Genomic DNA, 21,195 nt, shown 5'->3' on the forward strand with positions numbered 1-21,195 from the left:
GGCACTGAGTCAGGCAGTTCATGACTTCACAGAGCAGCTGAGGTGGAGAAAGTGGAAACTCCCCCTGAAGATCTGTCACCTCAACACTCCATTTTTCAGGCATTTTCAGAGCTGACATAAGTCTATGTGGCAAAGGAATTTAGAGCAGCCCTTGCCCATGTAGTTCTTTGCTATTGCCATTTTGCCCCACACAAAACAACACGTAGAACAAGGCATCGTTGCAGCTGGATTTAGACTTGCTTGTTACAAAAAAATTAACTTGGTGAATCATAAATTCCCCTTTGAAAAAAGAAGAGAAAGAAGAAAGGTAGAACATAGGCAGCTAATGCCTATAATGTAGAGCCTGCCAGGTGGCTGCTCTGCAGACACTCTGATGGGCCAGTGCCCCTTCATGCCAACAGCAAAGCTGTTCATTTGGGAATTCAAATGGGGACCAAGAAAACTGCAAAACCCCTTTCCCTCTGAATTGTAGCAAAGTTGTAGTCCAGGACTTGCTCTTCAGAGCTGCAACACAGAGCCAAGGGCTGCTGGGACTGTTGGGCAATGCTGCTGCACATTCCAGCCTGCTGGGGACTGGTGCATAAGGACTGCACCTGCACAGCTTCTGTGGCTGCCAGCTGGAGCCTTCCACAGACAACAGCAGCTGCCAAGGCACTCAGCGTTCTCTTGTGTGGGAGAGACAGAGGCACAGGAGAGGAGAGTCCTTGCCAGGGCTCAGCCTTACCCAGATGAGCAATGGATTCTTCCAGTGCGTTCACAGCTGCGGCATGAACCCCGGGATCCTTTGAGTTCAGGTTCTTTGTTATTCCCTGCACCAAAGGGATCATCACCGGGTTCAGGGCATCTTCCAGGAGGCTGATGATTTCAGCCAGCACGTCCAGCGCCTTCTGCTTCACTTTCTTGTGGCTGTCAGATATTCTCAGGACAAAATAATCAAAAATCTGTGAAGACAACAAGCAACATGAAAGCTGGATTAGAATGTCTTTGTTTGAAGAGTGGATATAGCACTCAGCAATGTAAAAGATGAAAGTGATCCTCTCTCTCAGGTCAGCCCTTGCTTGCACAATTTCACTCTTTTCCTGTGGGCCACTCACTGGAATGGTAGCGCAACCTCATGCTGCTTGAAAGATTTTCTTCTGTTTTTAAGAGGTTTGGCTGGGGACAGATGAGTTCCTATTGTATTTCTCTCCATCTAGAAATCATTAAATCAATTCCATTTGTTAATGCAAAAGGCTACCTTTGCTTTACAAGTATGTAAGCAGATATTTAAAATGCCCATTTTTCTATACAGTTGCCTCAATACTGAGGGCAGCTATGATTTTGGCAAAACTATGGCTGGAGAAGATCTAAGTTTGATGTTGTCTGTCTCACAACCTGTGTCTGGAGAAGGGCAGGGCTCTGATCAACTCTTCCAGGATCCAGATAATTTCTCTAACAAAGAGGGAGATTTCTGAAATGAAATGTGCTGTACCGCTCTCCTTAGAGCAGGTTCAGTCCCTTGACAGCCACAGCATCAGGCACCGTATTCTGGACAAAGGGAAAAAGCAGCTACTGGGAGGAGAAAGGATGGATCTGTCCTTAGCTGTTTTCTTCCTTTCCAAAGAGAACAAAAGGTCCCCAAGAAGGGTGAGCACTGTCTTTACCAAGAGGAATAGGGACAAGTGGAAATGAGTTCCGTAGTTGTGTCTGAGCAAGACAAGATGGAGTTTACAGAAAAATTCTTTCAAAAAAGCTGGCTTTAAACCAACCCAGCCTAATACTTCTCTTCCCCATGCAAATCCATCATTTCTCTAGAGAACAACAGCCATGCTTTCAGTGGCTGGATTCTTTTCACTTAACCCAACTAGCAGTAGGAGACAGCAGCAATTACAGCAGCAGAAAATGCTGCCATCATCTGATGAGCAGCATCAGTGGGCACCTGCCAGACAAATGCAGCTGGACTAAAAAAACTTGTCCTGAAGCCTGAACCTGGTATAAATTTGTCTGGGTAAGAGGGACCAGCCTGTCCCAAACAGCCAGGATGGAGTGCCAAGACTCACTGAATTAACTTTACTTCTGCAGCCTTAGGAAAGGAGCTAAAGGAAAGGGACAATGAAGACACCCTACATACTTGGACAATGTTAGTGGAGATGAGCTGGGGGCTGGTTTTGCACAGGTCTAGGAGGAGTGCCACTCCTTCCATGCGTGTCTGAAACCCCTTGGCTTCCAGGAGATGGTAAAGCTTCTGGAGCGGCTCCGTTTCTCCCACAGCTGCAGGCAGCGTGACCTGGGCTTTGGCACGGTGTGCGAGGCGTCCATCAGAGGTAGGTTTCACCCTGGAAAATAAATCCAAATTAGGACCTGTTGGTGACAATGCCTTCAGTTAATTGTGAGCAAAACAGCTTGAGGAGCTTTCCTATGATGTTATTTCAAGCTAGAAAATCATGAGGCTCGGAAGAACAACATGGACCTTGTGACTATCATTATGGGAGACAATCTGCAAGGAACATTCTCACAGTGCTCACTCAGGAAAACCAAGGATGAGATGCATCTGATCTATCTTCAGATGGCTTCCAAGGCACACGAGTTACATTGCTTTGTGGGGAAAGAGAGACACTACTTCCAAGTTTAAATGCCTCTTCATATGGGACGTGTGTGCCTTATAATAAGGAAACTCATCACTCTGGAGAAGTGTCTCTACAAGCAGGCATGACAATCTGCAAAAGCAGCTCAGATGCATCTGAACAGATGAACAGGGGCATATCTGAAGGATCCAGAAAATCAGTAACAGAGATAAAACCAGAAGCCAGACATCCCAGAACTATGCTCACATTTTGTTTGCTTCCCTAGAGACTAGATGCACAGCTCAACAACCCCACAGGGAACAATTCTCCTGGATCAACCTGTCTCTTCCATGAGCATGGAAAGATGCTAGAGCCATGCTACTGAGGCATGTGGTCACGTTCCTGCCACTGCTGAGCACGACAGAGCTAAATAAATCCCCTCTGTTATCAGAGGAGCATAGGTAGCTCTGCCACTGGCATGAAGAGACAGCAAGGACCAAATTCCTGTCTTAAATGCTGATTGCAGCACAGGGGGAAATAAACCAAACACGCTTTCCATCGAGCAACATATATGAAGGACAGGAATATCAAGACAAAACGTCCACTTTGAGACAGCTGTTGACCAAAGTTGCAAAGGAATTGCCTTGCTACTTCCTACTCAAACTTGGTACAGTCTGAGGGTAAGAAAACCATCATTCAGCCAGGCCAAATCACATGGATGAGACCTGCATCTTTGAGGAATGGCACCTTGCTTCTAGTCCGGGACTTCTCATCAAAACACCCATCTGAAAAAGACTCCACTCAGATTAAAAAAAAACCCAAACGCCCTAGTTCAATTTACTTGTCCCAAGTCAGGCAGCAGAAAATTGGACCTCTCCTAGCCTCCACAACCCCGCCCTTGCCACTGCACTGGATCATCTGAGCTGCAACCAATGGATGTCTTTTTGTCTCTCCATTTTTTGTGGAAAGCCCTCCAGAGAAGTTGTGTTCAGCGTAATGCAGAAGTAGACATTTTTTATCCTAGAGCATTTGTAGGGAAAGGAAACAATCTCTGGCACTGGTCATCTCTGCCAGAAAGATTTGCCTGAGGAAGAGGCATGTAAAGCTTGTCATGTGCTTTGTCACATCTGACAAAAGTGCTCAGTACCGTTTGCTAGAAGGCAATGTGGCCTGGGGCTTCTTGGAGCCATCATTCCTCTTCTCCACCGGCTCCTTGGCATATGGGCGTTCACCCTTATGGTTTTCCATCCCCTAAAGAGACATAAAGAAACCCCATCAATCTTTAGGATATAAAACAGGAAATTCCTGTTTAAAACACAACTTAGAACCAGAATCACTGCGACCAAGGCCTAGGGAAAGATTTCCTAACTTACAGAAATAAACAGACCAGAGATTCAGTGATGCCAGCTCTTTGTTTTCAATAGCCCAAGGCAGGTTATGGGTGCTACCACACTGAGCAGCAGTCTAAAATCCCAAATTCATTAGTCCTGAGCACAAATGGGAATAATGCAAACTGGTAGGCAATGAGTGGTCTTAAAGGAAGCAGCAGAAAAAGTTGGACTCTTTGGGGGTTGGCCCATTGTGTTGGAAGTTGATTTGGTTCAACACTCACTCTCCCTGTACCTGAACAAAGGCACATTTCCTTCTATAATGTTGATTAAAAAAAATTAAATCCCCCTCCTAACAAACAAAGGATTTTTCACTGGATGCTGCTGAATTCACCAAGCTTCTTCCAGCTCCACAGGGCTTGACAGCAGGGCAGTATTCCCAAAAGACAGACAGTAATTGTAGTAACTAGGATTGACTTGGACATCTTTTGTATATTTGGAAATTTTCTTGGTACTACTGCTTCCATGTCTTTTGCAAAGACTCTGTTATCTTCAGACTCTGTTATGTTCAATTCTCACTTAATTGCTTTACTGGGGGCAGAGCAGGGAGAACGTGTGGGGGCTTACTCTTAAAGGTAAACCCATTTTCTCCTCTTTCCCTTTCCTCTTTGTGACCCATATTCAGAATATTCAAAACCCCACTTACTCCCTAATAATAGCAGTTTCTTTGTGGCCTGCAGATGAACAGGCTGAGGATTAACAGCTCATTCCCAGAAGCAAAATGATTCAGCAGAAGAGGAATGAGATAAAGACACATTGGGTATGCTTGACCTCATGTAAGCAGTGGCAATACTTGCACAAAGGAGACATTTCTCCTGTCAAGCACTTACTTTCTTCTTAATTCTTGTCAGAATATCTTCCAGGTCACGCGTGGAAAGAGATTGTTCCAGAAGCATTTTAAATTTTTGATGGCTCAGCAACATCTTCACCATCTCCTGTCCATAATGCCTGAGGAAGGATAGAAGGAAGGGCAGGAGAAAGGGAGACAGGAAGGGAGGGAGGGAGGCAGAAAGGAAGGCAGGCAGGAAGGAAAGAAAAGTGAAGAAAGGAAGAGTGTTAACAGAAGAGGCTGACACCTTAAACTCATCAGGTGCAACCCCTGCATGAGAAGGCATTACCTACTCAGCAAAGAGGGAGATTTACCTCCACTTGACACTGCACAGTGCTGTCAGCTGAACACAAGAGGCAAGAGGAGAATGTGGGGCCACAGAAAAATACCATTTCACTCTGACACTGTGGGTGTTCCCAGGGAATAAGCAAAACACATCTGCTTTGTTGTCAGAGCCTATTAGCAGTGTCTTGCTGCCATTGCACAAAAATTTGCCTTTCTTTAACTGGCAGGGAAGCCAGGACAAAACACCTCTTGCATCCTATTGCTTATTCTATACTATATGTATGCACAGGGGTAGCTAGTTGCTCTGGTGTTCTTGGCAGCTATTCATGGGAATTTCATCATCAAAGTAAGGGGATTTTGGTGGTTTGGGTTGATTTTGCCACTAGGAAACCACAGTTTTCTTCAAGAAGAAATTTGGAGGTCATTGAGCCACAGATAACAGCATTCTAGAAATCTGCAGAAGGGGTTTTAGAAAGAGGGAATACATTGTCTAAAGACCCCTGAAATATTTCTAGGAATGTCTTAAGTTAATGAGAAACAGATGTTTGGGATCCTTCAGTGATGAATATTAGCCAACTCTTTGGCTTTGTGTTTTGCACCTAAGGCCAATCAGAACTGTTGGACTGGCTAATCTGAGCTCTTTTGATCTCAGTAAAGAATCCTTCAAGTCACAGGAAGTTGGCAATGCTCCTTCTTGCTGGCCAACCTCAGGTTACCCAGTACAGTCATTTCCCCAGGCATTCCAGAGCAGTGGTCACAGCACCAAGGCTGACTGAACTCGAGAAGCATTTGGACAATGCACTCAGGCACATGGAGTGACTCTTGGGGTGCCCTGCACACGGCTGGGAGCTGGACTGGATGACCCTGATAGGTGCCTTCTAACTGGGCATATTCTGTGATTCTATGACCCTTATCCACACAGTGAGGTCACTTATTATTGCCTTGAGTTTCCACACTTTTCTGGTTTTACATTTAAAGCCAAACACAAAACGGTTTTCCTGTTTCAGGAAGTGAAATGAAGATCATTACCTTGTGTCCTGGTGACAGTCCTGAGCAAGCGTCCCTGCCACCTGTGCCAGTCTCTCAGCCCTGGCTGTGCCTGCCAGCTTCGTGACTCCCATTTTCTGCATCAGGGACAGGAGGAGTTGGGCCGCACACTTCCGCACCTGGGCGTAGCGGCTCCTGGGAAGGAGAGAGCAAACCCTGGGGCACGGGGAGAAGGAGCAGCAGCAGCACAGGCCTTGGCCAGAGCCTGCTCCCTGTCCTTGCTGGGGGAAGGGGGCCTGGCTTCTCCCTGCAGCTGCCGACACCTGCAGAAGGTTCTGGCCTCAGATAAACACAAAGTTAGCATTGGGCTGCTCTGTGCAATGATCCTGATGATCCTGAAGGACCCCTTCCAACTGGCCATATTCTATAGTTCTGTGATTCTGAGAACTAATAGGCTGCAGGAGGGCAGAAATAGGTGACAAGAGGAAAGAAATGAGGTTGATCAGAGAATGAAGTCACTGAGTTCCCAGAATGTTGTATTGTGCTTTTTTTTTTATTAGTAGGTTTATGGTTTGATTTGTGATTTGGTGGCTTTCCTTGGTGCTGTTTTCCTTTTTTTTCCGCCTTTCCCCAGCTATTTCGTCAGCTAGATTCTAGTTTCTATTTCTCCAAACTTTAGCCACTTATTGAAACCGCTTTTCCTCCCTTGGAATGTTATTGTTTCACTGCTGTTATCTCCGCCTAGGATTTTTACTCCCAACTCTCCTGATTTGTTGAAAGTTGCGCCTTCCCCTGAGACCTGCCCACACTTAAAAGTCTTTGTTTGCCCCTTGATCGGGGTCCCAGGAGAGGAAAAGGGGAAGTTTACCATCAAATAAAGTTTCCCTGGGACCCGTGTGCGCTGCCTGTGTTTTATATTGCGCCGAAACAATTGACAACTGGGATTCAACGGAGCTCCAGGGGGAACCTGCCGCCACCCCCCTCTTGTCATCAGCTAGCCGGGAAGCGGCAGTTTCGCGTTCCCAACATGGGGCAAGATAAGATCATTTACGAGCTCCTTTTATGACTCTAAGAGGAGCCCATCAGTGAATTTTATGGTTCTATGGACTTTCTCCGCCCTTCCTTCTCACTCAGAAGCGGAGAAAGAAAGCTTGCAGAAGACTCGACTGAGTCAGGACTTTGCGCAGACAGCAGGAAAAAAGCTGCTGGGCTCCTGCAGCAAGGCAAGGTGTGTGCACTGGGACAAGCACACCAGGGACCCACAGTGGCTGCGCCCTCAGTCTTGGGAACAGGCTTTGGAGCACCGGGAACATCCAAGTCCCTGGAGGCAGCAAGCCGAGGAAGAGAAAGTCCCCAGTCTGTCAGCGATCAGAACATCAGTTTCAGCACACCCTGATGAGAAGTGGAACTGCCATGGTGGTCAACCAGCGTCACTCATCCGGCAGAAGTGGGCTGGCTGGACGGATGTCTTGTCTCCCAGGAAAAATCGGCCAGAGGCCCGGCGCCAGTGGGTGAGCTGTGCCACAGCGGGGGTTTTTCTCTTTTTTCTTTTTTCTATCCCTGGCGGGTGGAATTTTCTCAAGGGCCCGTGGCCAGGCCCATGAGGATCTTTATCTCTGGCACGTTTCCCTCTCCCACCTCATCAGAAGGTCCTCCTCTTGTCCTTCTAAGAAGGACAGGAGCAAGACAAAAGACTTTCACAGGTCAGCAGCACACTGGAATTCCCCTGTTCCCTTGTCCCTCAGACTTTGCAAAAAAACCCTTCCCCGCCCCACCTCCCTGGGAGCTGGCTGGCCGCACTGCTCCGAGCGCCCGGCCGCTCACTGTCCAGGCCTCACTGGGGAACTGCAGCGAGTCAGGCCCCCCACCCCGCTCTTTGTCTGAGATGGAGGATGGCCACTCCACCTTAGACACGCTTTCCCCCCTGCCTTCTTTTCCGCTCCTGAATCTCTCCGGCAGCCCATCCTCCCCTGAGGGGGCCACATTCCACGGGGAAGGTGTCAGCCCGTTCCTGCTGAGGGGGAGGCGTGGGTCTGAAGCAATGTCTGCTCCTTCTCCCAGTTCCGCCTCTGGGGACGAGGACCCCAACCCGGCCCCTGCCCAGAAACCGCTCTCCTTGAGAGCCCCCTCCCCTCGGGAGGGGAGCCCTGCGGGGAAGAGGGAGAATTGGAAACCCGATCTGGTAATCGCAGTCTTGCTTTCCCCCACAGGGCAGCGGGCCCGGATCCATCCCCTCACATAACCCTAATCACTTGAGCAGCCAGCAATTGCTTTACAACATCTTCTGTGAAATTCAGATTGAATTAGCATTTAATTTTTATAAAAGACCTTTTAAATAATTTAGGATTTTAAAAAACCCTTGTAAGAAATTTTCAAATTATAGACTTGTGAATTTTAGTGATTGCAAGAAACAAGAAGTAAGCAGAGAACCAAAAGAACAATTTAGAAGGTTTTGTTATTTTTATGCAACTTTATCTATTTTTAATAATTAAAGTATTTTAATTTTTAACTCTAAGAAGTGCTGCTCAAGTTTCCCTCTCCAGTTTCCTAGTCAAACCTTACCCAATGTTCCTTTTAATTTTATATCACTATATATTGGCAAAAGCACAAATTTTAATTCAGTTTATATTTTTACAAAATTGACAAGTTTAAAAATTCAATTATAGAATTATCCTTTAAACCCTGGGTATTGCCTTTTTGCAAAGGGCCCTGCAAAGGCCATACTCACAGTGATGATATTAAAGGGTGAACTGAAAGTTTTTGCTTTAAATTAATTAGAGGTTTTATAACAATTGAGTTTTAATAATAATTAGTTTGTTAATTTGAAAAGTTATTAATGTGATTTGAAAATGCAAAATACCTTTTTAAAGGTTTTTAAGCAGTTTTTTTTTACAGAAGTAAAAGATTATTCATTTGATTAAATTTATAAAAGTTCAATTACTATACAGGTTTTCAGTTTTGAAGAATTAAGTGGTTTTATTTTGAACATGTTTTTGTATGGTTTTTAAAAAAATGAGTCATTTGTCATATTTGAAATCATTTTGGAAAATTAACCCAGTTGTTCAGTTGTATGTTTTAGAAAGAAGAATGTTATAACTACACTGAAGTCTACTATGCTACACTTGATCATGACCATTTTCTGAACTGAATTTCCTTGAAGAGAGAAAACCTTCAAACTTGAGTTTCCCAACAGAAGAACAAGATAACTGAAGTTTTGAAACAGAGAAGAAGATCCGCCAAATTGATGTGAAGAACATCTCATTGCTTTGCTTTGTATTATGAAATAAATTGTAGCTGTATTAATAAAAGAAATGTTAAATTGTTAAAAAAATAGTAACCAAGAGCCAATGGGTTTTTAATCAATTTAATACCATACCTTCAAGTTTTAAATCATAAGTTTTGAGTCAAAATGAAAAGAAAATTTATATTTATTTTACATGAAATAAATTTGTTTGTTTTACACATTTAACTCCTGGAAACTATGAAATATCTTTCTATGGAACATCCTTTTATGAAACGGTAAGCATTCTATGAAATGTTAAATTCTTTTTAAGTTTGTCACTTTTGAGTTTTTGTTTGACAATTTAAAACAATTTTTAATTACCTTTTGAGCCCAATTTTTACCAGCTAATTATTCAAAAATTAAGATATTATTTCACAGTGAATTGAAGAAATGAATAAAATGATAGTTAAAATACATAATCAGTGAAAAACAAGACAAGTATAAGCTAAATTAGACATATCCAAAATTATTTGAGTTTTTGAAAAATTTTTAAATTATAATTAGTTTTATTTTACGTTTGTAAAATTTTATGATTAATTACACTAATACCTTTTGTTCTTTCAGTTAAACTTTAATGTCGTTTTTGTATTTAAGAACGGGCAGATGTTGTATCATGCTTTTTGGTTTATTAGTAGGTTTATGGTTTGATTTGTGATTTGGTGGTTTTCCTTGGTCTCCGCCTTTTCCCAGTTATTTTGTCAGCTAGACTCTAGTTTCTATTTCTCCAAACTTTAGCCACTTATTGAAACCGCTTTTCCTCCTTTGGAATGTTATTGGTTCACTGCTGTTATCCCTGCCTAGCATTTTTACTCCCAACTCTCCTGATTTGTTGAAAGTTGTGCCTACCCCTGACCTCCCCCCGCATAGCAGTCTTTGTTTGCCCCTTGATCGGGGTCCCAGGAGAGGAAAAGGGGAAGTTTACCATCAAATAAAGTTTCCCTGGGACCCGTGTGCGCTGCCTGTGTTTTATATTGCACCAAAACAATTGACAACTGGGATTCAACGGAGCTCCAGGGGGAACCTGCCGCCACCCCCCTCTTGTCATCAGCTAGCTGGGAAGCGGCGGTCCTAGGCATGAAGATGCTCAGGATCTTCCACAGGTGCTCAGCAGGCAGTAGAATTGCGGCTGGATGTCACTCTGGAAATGCCAGTGGCTCAGCTGAGAGCTCTGGCACTGACTGACACTGCACTGAGAGGGGCCACAGTCCTGCAAGGGTCTTTCATCAGGAGCAAAGAGCAGCCTGGAGGGTGGGCAATGCTGGATCTGTACCACTGCGTGCTCATCCTTCACCTGAATGTGGAGCTGCCCCCAAAGTTGCCATGGATCACTTTTTCTTTTTCTCCTCTTGGGTATTTTGGAGCAGCTGTTCTATGTGGCTTTTGATGGTGATCCTGTGGCAAGCAGCCATTTGCTGCTGTGCTATCCTCACAACTAATACAATCTCTTCATTTCCGTTGGTTTTATTTGGGGTTCTTTATCTATTTGTTGGATCAGTTTGCATGGGTTTGTTTGTTTCTTTATTTGTTTGGGTTTTTGTCTGATTTGGTTTGAGGATTTTGTTTGCTTTTTTAGAAATGACTGGTGAAATTGACAAAGCCAAACTCAAGACAATGTAAACCATGATCAGCCTTCCAGAAATTACTTTTGGCTGGGTTTAGCTGCACCCCCCAGGCTCAGGATCACTAGTATATTTTCAGGTTTTGCTCTGCATATCAGCCTGCCCAGAAGCTGCTTGGTGTTTCACAAATGGAGAAGACAATGGACATTGTGCCAAGCTTCCTTTCCAACAGAAAAACCTGGGTCAGCATGACAGAAAAGAAGAAACAAAAAATCACCAGTTAGAAGAGAACCAGTGTCCCACCAGCTTCCTCTCCACTGTTATTAATTTTGTACATTTAGAGGCAAACGTGGGTCTAAAGCTTGCATCTCTCAGTTCCTGATGCTATTTGCTACCCTGCAGCCTTGACTGGCCCTGATGTGACTGACTGCTGGGCAAGTGGGGCTGGGGATGCTCAGCCTGGAGAGAGGAGACACTGGGAGGCCTCCCTGTGGCTCTGCAGGACTGGAAGGGTCCCGCAGGAAAGAAGGGGACAGAGTGTTCAGCAGGGCCTGTGCTGACAGGACAAGGGGGGATGGCTTTCAACTGCAGCAGGTTGATTGAAGCTGCATCTAGGGAAGCTGCTCTTTTCCACTGGGGGTGGTGGGGCACTGGCCCAGGCTGTGCACAGAGGCTGTGCATGCCCCATCCTTGGCAACAGGGCTCTGAGCAGCACGCTCTGGGGGAAGACTGCTCAGCTGGGAACAAGATGTTGTTCTTCAGGCTCCCTTGCAAGCCCAACCGTTCAGGGACTCCATCATTCCATGGTCTCCACTGTCCACTTCAGATGGAGCCTGGGAACTGTGATGTCACAGCCCACGCTCCAGCTGGAACGTCCAGCGCCCAGCAAAGGGCACAACACAACCATTGGCCGCTGTGTTTGCACACTCTTCACCCTGCTCCTGCCCACTCTGCTTGTCACCTGCCCCCTGATAACCCCATCACTCCTGAAAGATCCTTAGTGCCTGGATTTTGTCATCCAGCCCTGCAGGATGCTCCCATTTGTCCTGAGGAAGGTATGGTGCCATTCCATGGAGGTGGACACTCCCCACCTGCCTGGGTGGAATGGAGCTCTGTGGGGATGGAGTGGGACAGGGACCCCACTCTGAGGTTTTGCTACCTCTGCAGGCTGTCCCAGACGGAGAGGAGGAGATGGAGGTAGATGCAAAGATTGATATGGAGGAGGAGATGGAGGTGGATGTGGAGGTGGAAGAAGAGATGGAAGTGGATGTGGAAGAGTCCATTGAGGATATGGATATTGATTAAAAAGGTGAGGAAGAGGCCATGATCTTGGCATGAAGAGCAATGCCAGCAGCAGGACAGGCAGAGTGGGTCTCCTGCTGCCAGGCTGGGGCTGGGCTGGGTGCTCCCTGCTCAGGGACATTGTAGCCAGGGCACGGGATTCTGGTGGCCATCCACAGCCTGTCCTCTGCCTGCTTTGCTCCACACAAGCTCCATGCCAGACCCAGCCAGGCTCAGTTCTGCTAGCAGAGTCCTGCTGCTGGGCCAGCTGTGCCAGCCTGGGGGCACATGCAAGAGCCCTCTGTGCCTGACTGGAGTGACCGTGGCATTTGCTTTTCTTCCAGGTGCGACGGACACCACAGAGACATCACCCTTTTGTATATATGTTCTGCAGTTTGTTGTTTTTCTTTAGAATATAGAGTTTAGGGCAATTTTTGACTTCTGTAAATACGTTTCACATAGTTTTGCTAGGTAGGTTTTTCTGTATATATGTTCTATCGATTGTTGTTGTCACAAATATTCTTACAATGTAAATATCTTCTGTATTTTTGCTGCTGTTTTTCTGTAATAAACAAATTTTATTTTTCACACCCCAGTTCTCCTTGTATTTGCTTCAGGCACAGGCAGCATTTTCCCAAGTTGTAGTTTCCACTTGCTCCAGGTTCCCAGGGCTGGAGGTCACAAGTAGATGAAGGGGAAAAAATCCACAATTAAGAGTGTCCATGACACCCAGAGCCAAAAGAAGCCCAGGGGATCAGGAAAGAGGGAAGCACGTGCTCCAAACAACAGCAGAAATGAAGTGAGAGCTCTGGAGGGAACAAAAGAAAGAGGCAGCCTGAAGAAAGGAAAAAACGTCTCCCCACAAGTTGTTTTGCTTTTTTTCATTGAGAGTCTCTTGTATCATGTGGTGGAAACCCAGAAAAATAAAGGTCAGGAGAAGCATGGTTTATTGGGAACATTGCTGCATAGTAGACAATCCTTGTGCAAATCAGTCCATGCAGCACTCACATATTGAATTGCTTCTCTTCCTGGGGATGCAGAGTTGCTTTATTTACTCCAAGCAAGATTTTCTCCCTCCTCCCTGGCAAAGAACAAGCTCCCATCCTGGCAAGCGCTCGCTGCTTTCCTTAACACTCATCACAGCCATGCTAAGGAGAGTGGAGCAGGTTACTTTATCACTTGTTGCAAGTTCTAAGTCCTTCTTAGATAAGGACCATGCTCAGCTGAGTGACAGTGAAGCAAAATGGCAAGCCAGGAATACATTGCCCTGCACATAACATCCTCCATTCCCATGGATGGTTTCTCACTGGCACACAGGAGGAAGGAAGGAACCCAAATGCATCATTGTACATCAAGTCATACGTGTTGAGGGATGAACAGATCTCACGGGGATATGGAAACCCCCCTGAAAAGCTGTTCAGAGAAATCCTGAGCTGTTTTGTGGTCCTAGGCATGAAGATTTAGGCTCAGGATCTTCCACAGGTGCTCAGCAGGCAGTAGGATTGCGGCTGGATGTCACTCTGCAAATGCCAGTGGCTCAGCTGAGAGCTCTGGCAGTGACTGACACTGCACTGAGAGGGGCCACAGTCCTGCAAGGGTCTTTCATCAGGAGCAAAGAGCAGCCTGGAGGGTGGGCAATGCTGGATCTGTACCACTGCGTGCTCATCCTTCACCTGAATGTGGAGCTGCCCCCCAGGTTGCCATGGATCCCTTTTTCTTTTTCTCCTCTTGGGTATATTTTGGAGCAGCTGTTCTATGTGGCTTTTGATGGTGATCCTGCGGCAAGCAGCCATTTGCCTGCTGTGCTATCCTCACAACTAATACTAACTCCTCATTCCCTCTAGTTTTATTTGGGGTTTTTGATCTATTTGTTGGACTGGTTTGCGTGGGTTTGTTGGTTTGCATGGGTTTTTGTCTGATTTGGTTTGAGGATTTTGTTTGCTTTTTTAGAAATGACTGGTGAAGTTTTCCAAACTCAAGAAAATGTAAAGCAGGCTTGACTTTGCAGAAATTACTTTGGGCTGGGTTTAGCTGCATCCCCCAGGCTCAGGATCACTAGTATATTTTCAGGTTTCGCTCTGCATATCAGCCTGCCCAGAAGCTGCTTGGTGTTTCACAAATGGAGAAGACAATGGACATTGTGCCAAGCTTCCTTTCCAACAGAAAAACCTGCGTCAGCATGACAGAAAAGAAGAAACAAAAAATCACCACTCAGAAGAGAACCAGTGTCCCACCATCTTCCTCTCCACTGTTATTAATTTTGTACATTTAGAGGCAAACGTGGGTCTAAAGCTTGCATCTCTCAGTTCCTGATGCTATTTGCTACCCTGCAGCCTTGACTGGCCCTGATGTGACTGACTGCTGGGCAAGTGGGACTGGGGATGCTCAGCCTGGAGAGAGGAGACACTGGGAGGCCTCCCTGTGGCTCTGCAGGACTGGAAGGGTCCCGCAGGAAAGAAGGGGACAGAGTGTTCAGCAGGGCCTGTGCTGACAGGACAAGGGGGGATGGCTTTCAACTGCAGCAGGTTGATTGAAGCTGCATCTAGGGAAGCTGCTCTTTTCCACTGGGGGTGGTGGGGCACTGGCCCAGGCTGTGCACAGAGGCTGTGCATGCCCCATCCTTGGCAACAGGGCTCTGAGCAGCACGCTCTGGGGGAAGACTGCTCAGCTGGGAACAAGATGTTGTTCTTCAGGCTCCCTTGCAAGCCCAACCGTTCAGGGACTCCATCATTCCATGGTCTCCACTGTCCACTTCAGATGGAGCCTGGGAACTGTGATGTCACAGCCCACGCTCCAGCTAGAACGTCCAGCGCCCAGCAAAGGGCACAACACAACCATTGGCCATTGTGTTTGCACACTCTTCACCCTGCTCCTGCCCACTCTGCTTGTCACCTGCCCCCTGATAACCCCATCACTCCTGAAAGATCCTGAGTGCCTGGATTTTGTCATCCAGCCCTGCAGGATGCTCCCATTTGTCCTGAGGAAGGTCTGGTGCCATTCCATGGAGGTGGACACTCCCCACCTGCCTGGGTGGAATGGAGCTCTGTGGGGATGGAGTGGGACAGGGACCCCACTCTGAGGTTTTGCTACCTCTGCAGGCTGTCCCAGACAGAGAGGAGGAGATGGAGGTGGATATTGAGATTGATATGGAGGAGGACATGGAGACGGAGGGAGCAGACACTGGAGAGGAGGAGATGGAGGTGGATGTGGATGAGGAGGAAGAGATGGACCTTGATATGGACGAGTCCATTGAGGACATGGACATTGATTAAAAAGGTGAGGAAGAGGCCATGGTCTTGGCATGAAGAGCAATGCCAGCAGCAGGACAGGCAGAGTGGGTCTCCTGCTGCCAGGCTGGGGCTGGGCTGGGTGCTCCCTGCTCAGGGACATTGTAGCCAGGGCACTGGATTCTGGTGGCCATCCACAGCCTGTCCTCTGCCTGCTTTGCTCCACACAAGCTCCATGCCAGACCCAGCCAGGCTCAGTTCTGCTAGCAGAGTCCTGCTGCTGGGCCAGCTGTGCCAGCCTAGGGGCACATGCAAGAGCCCTCTGTGCCTGACTGGAGTGACCATGGCATTTGCTTTTCTTCCAGGTGCGACGGACACCACAGAGACACCACCCTTTTGTATATATGTTCTACAGTTTGTTGTTTTTCTTTAGAATATAGAGTTTAGGGCAATTTTTGACTTCTGTAAATACGTTTCACATAGTTTTGCTAGGTAGGTTTTTCTGTATATATGTTCTATCGATTGTTGTTGTCACAAATATTCTTACAATGTAAATATCTTCTGTATTTTTGCTGCTGTTTTTCTGTAATAAACAAATTTTATTTTTCACACCCCAGTTCTCCTTGTATTTGCTTCAGGCACAGGCAGCATTTTCCCAAGTTGTAGTTTCCACTTGCTCCAGGTTCCCAGGGCTGGAGGTCACAAGTAGATGAAGGGGAAAAAATCCACAATTAAGAGTGTCCATGACACCCAGAGCCAAAAGAAGCCCAGGGGATCAGGAAAGAGGGAAGCACGTGCTCCAAACAACAGCAGAAATGAAGTGAGAGCTCTGGAGGGAACAAAAGAAAGAGGCAGCCTGAAGAAAGGAAAAAACGTCTCCCCACAGGGTGTTTTACTTTTTTTCATTGAGAGTCTCTTGTATCATGTGGTGGAAACCCAGAAAAATAAAGGTCAGGAGAAGCATGGTTTATTGGGAACATTGCTGCATAGTAGACAATCCTTGTGCAAATCAGTCCATGCAGCACTCACATATTGAATTGCTTCTCTTCCTGGGGATGCAGAGTTGCTTTATTTACTCCAAGCAAGATTTTCTCCCTCCTCCCTGGCAAAGAACAAGCTCCCATCCTGGCAAGCGCTCGCTGCTTTCCTTAACACTCATCACAGCCATGCTAAGGAGAGTGGAGCAGGTTACTTTATCACTTGTTGCAAGTTCTAAGTCCTTCTTAGATAAGGACCATGCTCAGCTGAGTGACAGTGAAGCAAAATGGCAAGCCAGGAATACATTGCCCTGCACATAACATCCTCCATTCCCATGGATGCTTTCTCACTGGCACACAGGAGGAAGGAAGGAACCCAAATGCATCATTGTACATCAAGTCATACGTGTTGAGGGATGAACAGATCTCACAGGGATATGGAAACCCCCCTGAAAAGCTGTTCAGAGAAATCCTGAGCTGTTTTGTGGTCCTAGGCATGAAGATTTAGGCTCAGGATCTTCCACAGGTGCTCAGCAGGCAGTAGGATTGCGGCTGGATGTCACTCTGCAAATGCCAGTGGCTCAGCTGAGAGCTCTGGCAGTGACTGACACTGCACTGAGAGGGGCCACAGTCCTGCAAGGGTCTTTCATCAGGAGCAAAGAGCAGCCTGGAGGGTGGGCAATGCTGGATCTGTACCACTGCGTGCTCATCCTTCACCTGAATGTGGAGCTGCCCCCAAAGTTGCCATGCATCCCTTTTTCTTTTTCTCCTCTTGGGTATATTTTGGAGCAGCTGTTCTATGTGGCTTTTGATGGTGATCCTGTGGCAAGCAGCCATTTGCCTGCTGTGCTATCCTCACAACTAATACTAACTCCTCATTCCCTGTAGTTTTATTTGGGGGTTTTGATCTATTTGTTGGACTGGTTTGCGTGGGTTTGTTTGTTTGTTTGCATGGGTTTTTGTCTGATTTGGTTTGAGGATTTTGTTTGCTTTTTTATAAATGACTGGTGAAGTTTTCCAAACTCAAGAAAATGTAAAGCAGGCTTGACTTTGCAGAAATTACTTTGGGCTGGGTTTAGCTGCATCCCCCAGGCTCAGGATCACTAGTATATTTTCAGGTTTTCCTCTGCATATCAGCCTGCCCAGAAGCTGCTTGGTGTTTCACAAATGGAGAAGACAATGGACATTGTGCCAAGCTTCCTTTCCAACAGAAAAACCTGGGTCAGCATGACAGAAAAGAAGAAACAAAAAATCACCAGTTAGAAGAGAACCAGTGTCCCACCATCTTCCTCTCCACTGTTCTTAATTTTGTACATTTAGAGGCAAACGTGGGTCTAAAGCTTGCATCTCTCAGTTCCTGATGCTATTTGCTAGCCTGCAGCCTTGACTGGCCCTGATGTGACTGACTGCTGGGCAAGTGGGGCTGGGGATGCTCAGCCTGGAGAGAGGAGACACTGGGAGGCCTCACTGTGGCTCTGCAGGACTGGAAGGGTCCCGCAGGAAAGAAGGGGACAGAGTGTTCAGCAGGGCCTGTGCTGACAGGACAAGGGGGGATGGCTTTCATCTGCAGCAGGTTGATTGAAGCTGCATCTAGGGAAGCTGCTCTTTTCCACTGGGGGTGGTGGGGCACTGGCCCAGGCTGTGCACAGAGGCTGTGCATGCCCCATCCTTGGCAACAGGGCTCTGAGCAGCACGCTCTGGGGGAAGACTGCTCAGCTGGGAACAAGATGTTGTTCTTCAGGCTCCCTTGCAAGCCCAACCGTTCAGGGACTCCATCATTCCATGGTCTCCACTGTCCACTTCAGATGGAGCCTGGGAACTGTGATGTCACAGCCCACGCTCCAGCTGGAACGTCCAGCGCCCAGCAAAGGGCACAACACAACCCTTGGCCGCTGTGTTTGCACACTCTTCACGCTGCTCCTGCCCACTCTGCTTGTCACCTGCCCCCTGATAACCTCATCACTCCTGAAAGATCCTTAGTGCCTGGATTTTGTCATCCAGCCCTGCAGGATGCTCCCATTTGTCCTGAGGAAGGTCTGGTGCCATTCCATGGAGGTGGACACTCCCCACCTGCCTGGGTGGGCTGGAGCTCTGTAGGCATGGAGTGGGACAGGGACCCCACTCTGAGGTTTTGCTACCTCTGCAGGCTGTCCCAGACAGAGAGGAGGAGATGGAGGTAGATGCAAAGATTGATATGGAGGAGGAGATGGAGGTGGATGTGGAGGTGGAAGAAGAGATGGACGTTGATATGGACGAGTCCATTGAGGACATGGACATTGATTAAAAAGGTGAGGAAGAGGCCATGATCTTGGCATGAAGAGCAATGCCAGCAGCAGGACAGGCAGAGTGGGTCTCCTGCTGCCAGGCTGGGGCTGGGCTGGGTGCTCCCTGCTCAGGGACATTGTAGCCAGGGCACTGGATTCTGGTGGCCATCCACAGCCGGTCCTCTGCCTGCTTTGCTCCACACAAGCACCATCCCAGACCCAGCCAGGCTCAGTTCTGCTAGCAGAGTCCTGCTGCTGGGCCAGCATGTGCCAGCCTAGGGGCACATGCAAGAGCCCTCTGTGCCTGACTGGAGTGACCGTGGCATTTGCTTTTCTTCCAGGTGCGACGGACACCACAGAGACACCACCCTTTTGTATATATGTTCTGCAGTTTGTTGTTGTTCTTTAGAATATAGATTGTAGGGCTATTTTTGACTTCTGTAAATACGTTTCCCATAGTTTTGCTAGGTAGGTTTTTATGTATATATGTTCTATCGATTGTTGTTGTTACAAATATTCTTACAATGTAAATATCTTCTGTATTTTTGCTGCTGTTTTTCTGTAATAAACAAATTTTATTTTTCACACCCCAGTTCTCCTTGTATTTGCTTCAGACACAGGCAGCATTTTGCCAAGTTGTAGATTCCACTTGCTCCAGGTTCCCAGGGCTGGAGGTCAGAAGTAGATGAAGGGGAAAAAAATCCACAATTAAGAGTGTCCACGACACCCAGAGCCAAAAGAAGCCCAGGGGATCAGGAAAGAGGGAATCACGTGCTCCAAACAACAGCAGAAATGAAGTGAGAGCTCTGGAGGGAACAAAAGAAAGAGGCAGCCTGAAGAAAGGAAAAAACGTCTCCCCACAAGTTGTTCTGTTTTTTTCATTGAGAGTCTCCTGTATCATGTGGTGGAAACCCAGAAAAATAAAGGTCAGGAGAAGCATGGTTTATGGGGAACATTGCTGCATAGTAGACAATCCTTGTGCAAATCAGTCCATGCAGCACTCACATATTGAATTGCTTCTCTTCCTGGGGATGCAGAGTTGCTTTATTTACTCCAAGCAAGATTTTCTGCCTCCTCCCTGTCAAAGAACAAGCTCCCATCCTGGCAAGCGCTCGCTGCTTTCCTTAACACTCATCACAGCCATGCTAAGGAGAGTGGAGCAGGTTAATTAATCACTTGTTGCAAGTTGTAAGTCCTTCTTAGATAAGGACCATGCTCAGCTGAGTGAGAGTGAAGCAAAATGGCAAGCCAGGAATACATTGCCCTGCACACAACATCCTCCATTCCCATGGATGGTTTCTCACTGGCACACAGGAGGAAGGAAGGAACCCAAATGCATCATTGTACATCAAGTCATACGTGTTGAGGGATGAACAGATCTCACGGGGATATGGAAACCCCCCCTGAAAACCAGTTCAGAGAAATCCTGAGCTGTTTTGTGGTCCTAGGCATGAAGATTTAGGCTCAGGATCTTCCACAGGTGCTCAGCAGGCAGCAGGATTGTGGCTGGATGTCACTCTGCAAATGCCAGTGGCTCAGCTGAGAGCTCTGGCAGTGACTGACACTGCACTGAGAGGGGCCACAGTCCTGCAAGGGTCTTTCATCAGGAGCAAAGAGCAGCCTGGAGGGTGGGCAATGCTGGATCTGTACCACTGCGTGCTCATCCTTCACCTGAATGTGGAGCTGCCCCCCAAGTTGCCATGGATCACTTTTTCTTTTTCTCCTCTTGGGTATATTTTGGAGCAGCTGTTCTATGTGGCTTTTGATGGTGATCCTGTGGCAAGCAGCCATTTGCCTGCTGTGCTATCCTCACAACTAATACTAACTCCTCATTCCCTGTAGTTTTATTTGGGGTTTTTGATCTATTTGTTGGACTGGTTTGCGTGGGTTTGTTTGTTTGTATGGGTTTTGTCTGATTTGGTTTGAGGATTTTGTTTGCTTTTTTAGAAATGACTGGTGAAGTTTTCCAAACTCAAGAAAATGTAAAGCAGGCTCGAATTTGCAGAAATTACTTTGGGCTGGGTTTAGCTGCATCCCCCAGACTCAGGATCACTAGTAGATTTTCAGGTTTTGCTCTGCATATCAGCCTGCCCAGAATCTGCTTGGTGTTTCACAAATGGAGAAGACAAGGGACATTGTGCCAAGCTTCCTTTCCAACAGAAAAACCTGGGTCAGCATGACAGAAAAGAAGAAACAAAAAATCACCAGTTAGAAGAGAACCAGTGTCCCACCATCTTCCTCTCCACTGTTATTAATTTTGTACGTTTAGAGGCAAACGTGGGTCTAAAGCTTGCATCTCTCAGTTCCTGATGCTATTTGCTACCCTGCAGCCTTGACTGGCCCTGATGTGACTGACTGCTGGGCAAGTGGGGCTGGGGATGCTCAGCCTGGAGAGAGGAGACACTGGGAGGCCTCACTGTGGCTCTGCAGGACTGGAAGGGTCCCGCAGGAAAGAAGGGGACAGAGTGTTCAGCAGGGCCTGTGCTGACAGGACAAGGGGGGATGGCTTTCAACTGCAGCAGGTTGATTGAAGCTGCATCTAGGGAAGCTGCTCTTTTCCACTGGGGGTGGT

General features: G+C 47.0%; 1 pseudogene; it reads right to left on the bottom strand.

Moving 5' to 3' along the window:
* The window catches only part of LOC135292683 (zinc finger protein 850-like), a 276,851-nt pseudogene that overhangs the window by 121,937 nt on the left and 133,719 nt on the right, over positions 1 to 21,195 (bottom strand).

This window comes from Passer domesticus, unplaced genomic scaffold, assembly GCF_036417665.1.
Source record: "Passer domesticus isolate bPasDom1 unplaced genomic scaffold, bPasDom1.hap1 HAP1_SCAFFOLD_44, whole genome shotgun sequence".
NCBI lineage: Eukaryota > Metazoa > Chordata > Aves > Passeriformes > Passeridae > Passer > Passer domesticus.